Genomic DNA, 7,063 nt, shown 5'->3' on the forward strand with positions numbered 1-7,063 from the left:
CTGCAGCGTTTGAAAGTGTTTAATGACAAATTGTCCAAAGATTGGTTCATTAGGTGATAAAAGATTTCGGAATGAGAAGTCAGTGAACTGAAAGCAAGTAACAGGATTTTCATTCTACATTTAGTACTCCAATTCAAGAAGCACGGATGTGATGGGGAGGTTCATTTGGTCTCGCGTTTAAGATGGGAGTTGGGAGTAAGTAAGGCCGTGTTTAGTTGGGGAATTTGGGAGGTGCCAAATTACTGTTACAGCACTGTAGCACACTGTAGCGTTTCGTTTGTATTTGTGAATTATTGTCCAAATATTGACTAATTAGGCTCAAAAGATTCGTCTCGCAAAGTACAACAAAACTGTGCAATTAGTTTTTAATTTCATCTACATTTAGTACTCCATGCATGTACCGCAAGTTTGATGTGATGGGGAATCTTCTTTTTGCATAGTGTCAAAGTTGGGAGTTGGGAGTAACTAAACATGGCCTGATTTGAATGATGGCCTAAATTCTGACATGTTCGTTGCTCCAAACACCTGTTCCCCTTGTCGATTCTAAGAAGATGCTACTAGGTACGGAGTATCGTCGGAGTGAATCATATCGGGCAACAATACAGTGTGGAGATTAGGAGAGCTGCAATCATCATCAGGCATGCCTGGCCGGGACGGGACGGCAAGCCGACAGCGAACCAATGAGCTCGTGGTACCAGTGCAAGGTTTGAGGTTAACTCCCTTCCTAATCAGGACGCACTCGTCCGACTGGAACCTCCCTCCATCCGCACACGTACGCGCACCCTCCTAATCGCCGGCGCCGGACCAATCGCGTGGCCGGTTAACCGGGGGAGCCGAGCGGAGGGCCACGTGGACGGGGCCCGCGGCGGAGGAGGCCGGCGAGACACGTAGGAGGGGTGGGTCCCCGTGGCCCACGGCGGCAACCCGCGACGACCGGTCGGCGTCGGTCTCCGGACGCGCTCGGGCGGCGGATTCAGGTGGGTCGAGACGTCGAGTCGAGCGGCCGGCGACCGGATCGCTGTGCGTGATGGCGATGCTGTTACTTCCAAGCTCGCGGTCAGCTAAGGCCATGTTTAGTTACTCCCAACTCCCAACTTTGACACTATGCAAAAAGAAGATTCTCCATCACATCAAACTTGCGGTACATGCATGGAGTACTAAATGTAGATGAAATTAAAAACTAATTGCACAGTTTTGTTGTACTTTGCGAGACGAATCTTTTGAGCCTAATTAGTCAATATTTGGACAATAATTCACAAATACAAACGAAACGCTACAGTGTGCTACAGTGCTGTAACAGTAATTTGGCACCTCCCAAATTCCCCAACTAAACAAGGCCTAACTGATGCTTACGTTTTTTAGGGGGTGTTTGGCAGGGAGGGGCTAAATTTTAGCCCCTGTCACATCGGATGTTTGGACACTAATTAGGAGTATTAAACATAGTCTAATTACAAAACTAATTGCACAACCCCTAGGCTAAATCGCGAGACGAATCTATTAAGCCTAATTAGTCCATGATTTGACAATGTGGTGCTACAGTAACCATTCACTAATGATGGATTAATTAGGCTTAATAGATTCGTCTCGCGATTTAGCCTATGGGTTCTGCTATTAGTTTTTTAATTAGCTCATATTTAGTCCTCCTAATTAGCATCTGAACGTGTGATGTGACAGGGCTAAAGTTTAGCCCCTGACATCCAAACGCCCCCTTAGCTGGGAGAGAATGGGTCCCCGCGCGCCCGCCCCACACACACACAACCCAAAAAAAAACCCTAACGGGTACGCGCAGGCCAAAGCTTGGTCAGGTCGCCGGTCGATCCGGTCGATGGATCGGTCGGGCCGGGAAGAAATCGATGGACAGCTAGCTAGCTAGCGATCGAGCCAGTATGCACTGCCACTGCCAGTATATGAACAAGTACTCCAGCTAGGCTGCACGCGCGCTACTCGTTGGTTGCAGGACGCCATTGATTCGTTTGCCCGCTGCCGACTAGGCACGCACGTGCGGGCGTCGCGTACGGAGCAGTGTACTGCTCCAGTGCTCCAGCTAGGTCAGGCAGCAGCCGGTGTCAACAGTCAACGGAGGAACCGAGCAGGAAGCTAGCTGGCTTGCTTATGGCTTCGACGGTTCGACCTCAACGGCACACTCGATCAGCCGGATCGATCAATCGATCGAGCAGCAAGATTTTCCCAGGAGCTAGGGAGGGGGAGCGGGCGGAGGCTCTGTCAGAGCGCGCCACAGCGAGGCAGCGCGCGCGTGCACGCACGCTGGCGCATGTGCTCTCCACAGTTCGTCAGGGTCCGGCTGCTTGCCGCCGCCACATGCCGATGCAGGCACAGAGTTACCTGCCGTTGGCCTTGTCTGCTGCGGCCTGCGTTGCTCTCAACAGTGACGGGACCGGTATACGGTAACGCAGCTGATGATAGGCAACAACAATCACTAGGGTAATTTACGTAGACATGTGCTAATTAAATTGGTACTGATATTTTTTTTTGTCAGACTGATAGACAGATACATACATCCACCAGTTAGTTGAGGAGGTCACTGTCTTCCGTTCGGCTCAGGTGCCTGCGTCTGATGGACGGTTCACCAACCTGTGCCTGTCGATGATACACGCTGCCACGCCTCGTGATATTCTATTGTTTTCCGTTAGTGCTTTGGTTTTTGCATGCTGCTATTCTGGCTTATTCATCGTCTTCCTGCTGACCTCACCGGGACACATCCTAGGACCCCCTAAAGATCCATCAGGATTTCAGGGAGTCCAACCGAAATATGATCTGGTGCACAGTACTGGAGGTTTTATATTGCAAGGCTAGGCTTAATTAGCTGGTGACTTGGTGCAACTACCTGCACGCGAGCTCATGGACGACCGCCTTTCCTTTTTCTCTTTTTGTGCATATTGTTCAATAAAGTTTATAGTACTGTACTGTTAGTTAATTGTAGAAGAAAATCTTCAGAAAGATGCAGCCACGCCCGTTTGTACGGTTGTTGGAACGAAACACACACAAGGCATGCACTACATATCTGCTCTTAACCGACTCCAGGCTCTCCCAAAGTTAAAAAGTAGCTTTATACTAACTAACTACTCCTTCCGTTCGTTAGGACAAGCTAGTTAGTTCATAATATATTTATAAACAGATGTAATATACCCTAAAGCAGAAAGCAGAATTTGTACACCAGTGTATGTGATGTAACAAAAATCACATTTCGAGATATTTTGATCTCTGGATACAAAAATTACATTTGCTGTTATGCATGGGTGTTTTCATCTCCCTGTGATCGAAAAAAGGGTACTGCCACTACTTTGGTATTTGTATTCTAAGAAATGGTTTTGTCGGTCGACGGCAGGCTTGATATGCACACACAGTATGATACTTGCCACGCAGCATGCACCATGCACCACTCGATATTTCAGCGAGAACGAAAGCGACGTGCTGGTAGGTAGTAGCACGTGCATGCCAACAAAAATCCATTGTCTATCTCTCGCACGTTCGCCAATTCATGTACATCCTGTAGATAGCATCGTGATGTGGATATGTTCCGATCCGTGTACGCTCGCGATATAGGAGTATCAATGCACGTACTGTACGTGCACAAACTTAATTACTCCATTTGCCAACCAGCTGTTGTTAATTAGGTGAATATATGTGTCAATTTATTAATTCGTGAGGTTGCACGAGGCAATGCATGTTACTCCCTCCATTCCAAATTGTAGGTCGTTTCAACTTTAATTTTCTAGGTGCATAGTTTTTGTTATGCACTTAGATATAGTGTATGTCTAGATGCGTAATAATATCTATGAACCTAGTGTCGAATTTGTAGGCAGGGAGGATCGCGAGACCAAGAACTCGAAGGTGATCACGAGAGACAAGTTCGGACCTTCGGAGAGTAATATCCTACGTCCTGTGTTTTGTTGGATTGTATTGCTGGTATTGTTCGTGGAGAGTTGACGTGCCCTAGGAAGGCGCCCTTAGCTGCCTTATATAGAGTGACGACCTAAGGTTATAAGGCGGTTTGAATCTAATCTAGTTGGTTGTTACATGGAAAGCAATATAAGTCGGATTACAACACTTATCCTGCAGTATCCGGGCTGATTTGAATCGGTCTCATTGACTTGTGCTACAAATATCTTGACATCCTTAGCCCGCATGTTCTGCTCAGGTGGGCCTACTTGTCAGGACCGGCCAGTATCCTGATCGGTGGGGACCCATGAAGTACCCATATCCCTCAAACCCCCGAGCGATGTGTAAGCGAACAAGAACCTGAGGTCATTGCAGCGAAGCTTGGAATGTGGTCGGCTGAAGCTGCAATAGCGTCATAGTGATGGAGAGGCTGCGTAGTGCTCAAAAAAGAAGAAAATCGAACGCAGAGCCATACGCGCGGAGCAAAGTTGAGCACCGAGTTGATGGATGGTGGGCATCTAGTAAGTTGAAATGAAGGTCATGAAGGGCATCGCAAGACGCACTCCATATGGAGTAGCCTCTGGGCATTGAAGCGATTAGTATAATCAGTCCAATGGTCAAAAAGGAAGAAAAAATTGATCCCAAAAGCAGGTCCTAGTGCCCAAGCACAAGGAGAGGCGAAGCCACGGAGGCACGCCGACCAGGAATAGGCGCCCAACCCCGAGCGCGAGGACTGGCGGAGCCGCAGAGGCACGCTGACCGGAAATAGGCCCCCAGCCCCCGAGCGTGAGCGCGAGGACCGAGCATGAGCGTGAGGACTGGCGGAATCACGTCAAGTTGCCGCCCGCCCCGAGCTAGAGAGGTCTGCCAGGCGACGGAAGGCACGCCGAGTCGTTTGCGGTACCCAGCCCCCGAGCCTAAGAGCCGGACGAGCCACAGAAGTACGCCGAGTCACCTCCTGCCCCGAGCCAAAGAGGTCAGCCGGGCGACGGGAGGCACGCCGAGTCGTCTGTGGCGCCCAGCCCCCAAGCTTGGGAGCCAGCCGAGCCACAGAGGCACGCTAAGTCGCCTCCCACCTCGAGCCAAGAAGGTCGGTCGGGCGACAGAAGGTATGCCGAGTCGTCTACGTCGCCCAGCCCTCGAGCCTGGGAGCCGGACGAGTCGTGGAAGCTTGTCGAGTCACCTCCCGCCCCAAGTTAGAGAAGTCGGCCGGACTGCAGGAGGCACGCTGAGTAGTTTTTGAGCTGTAAAAGGACAATATAAACATTATGTAGCATAGTGTAGATCATTTAATAATTGAACAACTCGGAAGTCTAATTCGCTGTAGAAGTAAATTCTTGCACGTCCTACTCTTGTAGGTTGTGTAATTTTTCCAACTAGCCTGTTATGTTTAAGCACCTAGCCTTGCTGACCATTGCTCACGGAGAGGACAGCTTATCTCAGGCTATAGCGCTGGGGCTGACCCGATGCTCGCATATAGGAGATGCGCAGGATGAGTCAAGGTTTCACAGATTAAGGCGTGTGCTACCCGAGTACTTTAGTAACCGTTAAGAGAAGACGTACAAGATATGAAGGAGATCGCAAGGCAGTCGGAACTGTGCGAAAAAACGAGAGTGTGCACTTGGCACTCGTAGATCGCAGTCCCGACTGCCCGTGTAGTGGATGGACCAAGCTGTATGAGCAATCGGGGTGTGACTAAGGTGGTCGGCGGAAGTCACGAAGACATAGGAGAGCTGAGGCGTACGGAGATATATGAAAGCTGTATAATATTGAATTGTAAATAAGACTTAGTTTGATTCGTGATCGAGTTGTAGAACCCGCCTATCACCTTCGCGTTTACGTTTAGAAGCCCCGAACATCATCTTGATCGTTGTGCCCAACTAAGTGGTCAGCGATGAAGCTAACCGGTCGGGACTGGTTCCCGACCGGTTCTCGGTCGTGCGGGACTCATCCCCAACTACCTCGCGTCGGGTCTGAGTTGTCAAAGTTGTCATAGGCGTGTCGGCGTCGATCGTGATGCTGCCATGCGTGCTGAAGGCTTCAATTCCGAGCAGAAATCATCGTAGACCCGCAGGCCGAGCCACGCAAGAAGTCCCGATTTGCATGTGTACAGAAATAGAACATGCTTAGCGTAATCATTGTTAGCCGTCCAAAAATAAGAAATATATAAAACAGAATAACCGAAAGAAAAAGAAGGTGCTTCCTGTTTTATAGATTCAATCACGTAAAGGTGAGGTTCCTCATAGTGTGCATGCCGAGCACCGTGCGACGGACGTGTCATTCGCCGCTATGCATTGGAAACCAGCACTGGAGTCTCTATTCGCCGATGTGCTGTCACTGCGTGATCGAGCGGACTCGCTTCAGCGTCGCAGCGCTCCGTCAATACATCGTCCTGCTGTGATCCTCGATAGCCTGTAGGCTGACGTCCGATGACCGACATATCCTTGGCCGTGCAGGTCGATCTGATTCGCTGTCCCAGCCCAAGGGCACTTTGTTTAATCACGTCCTGCATGCGAGACGGAAAATCAAGGCTGCATGCGCTAGCTTCGCCCGGGTTGCATGTCTCCGGGTATTCCCGCCCTCATCGTGAGATGCCGAGACCCTAGGACTCGGCCGGTGGAGATGTTGCGGCATACGGCGGTGCTACCCTCGCCCTCGTCCCGGATCGGCATCCACTCGCGGCATGAACCGAGTCGCCGCCGCCGTGTCATCAGTTTTCCGATGAAAAATCGATCCGGTGAACATATCAAGAACGACTCACCCGGTTAGGTGGGAAGGTGTGGGTGGGTGGGCACTTGCGAGGAAATTCTTCATGCTCTTCGGGAAGATGACGCGGGGTGAGATGCCATCGAGCTCGCTGGGAGAATCTCACAATCACCCATAACTGGTGCGCCAACTGTCAGATTTAGTAACCCGGCAGTCCACTAGGGGTTATCCAAGTGGTAGATTTGTAGGCAGGGAGGATCGCGAGACCAAGAACTCGAAGGTAATCACGAGAACACGAAGGTTTAAATAGGTTCGGGCCTCCGGAGAGTAATACCCTACGTCCTGTGTTTTGCTGGATTGTATTGCTGGTATTGTTTGCGGAGAGTTGACGTGCCCTAGGAAGTTACCCTTGACCACCTTATATAGGCTGACGACCTAGGTTACAAGTTGGTTTGAA

This window comes from Setaria italica, chromosome V (assembly GCF_000263155.2).
Source record: "Setaria italica strain Yugu1 chromosome V, Setaria_italica_v2.0, whole genome shotgun sequence".
NCBI lineage: Eukaryota > Viridiplantae > Streptophyta > Magnoliopsida > Poales > Poaceae > Setaria > Setaria italica.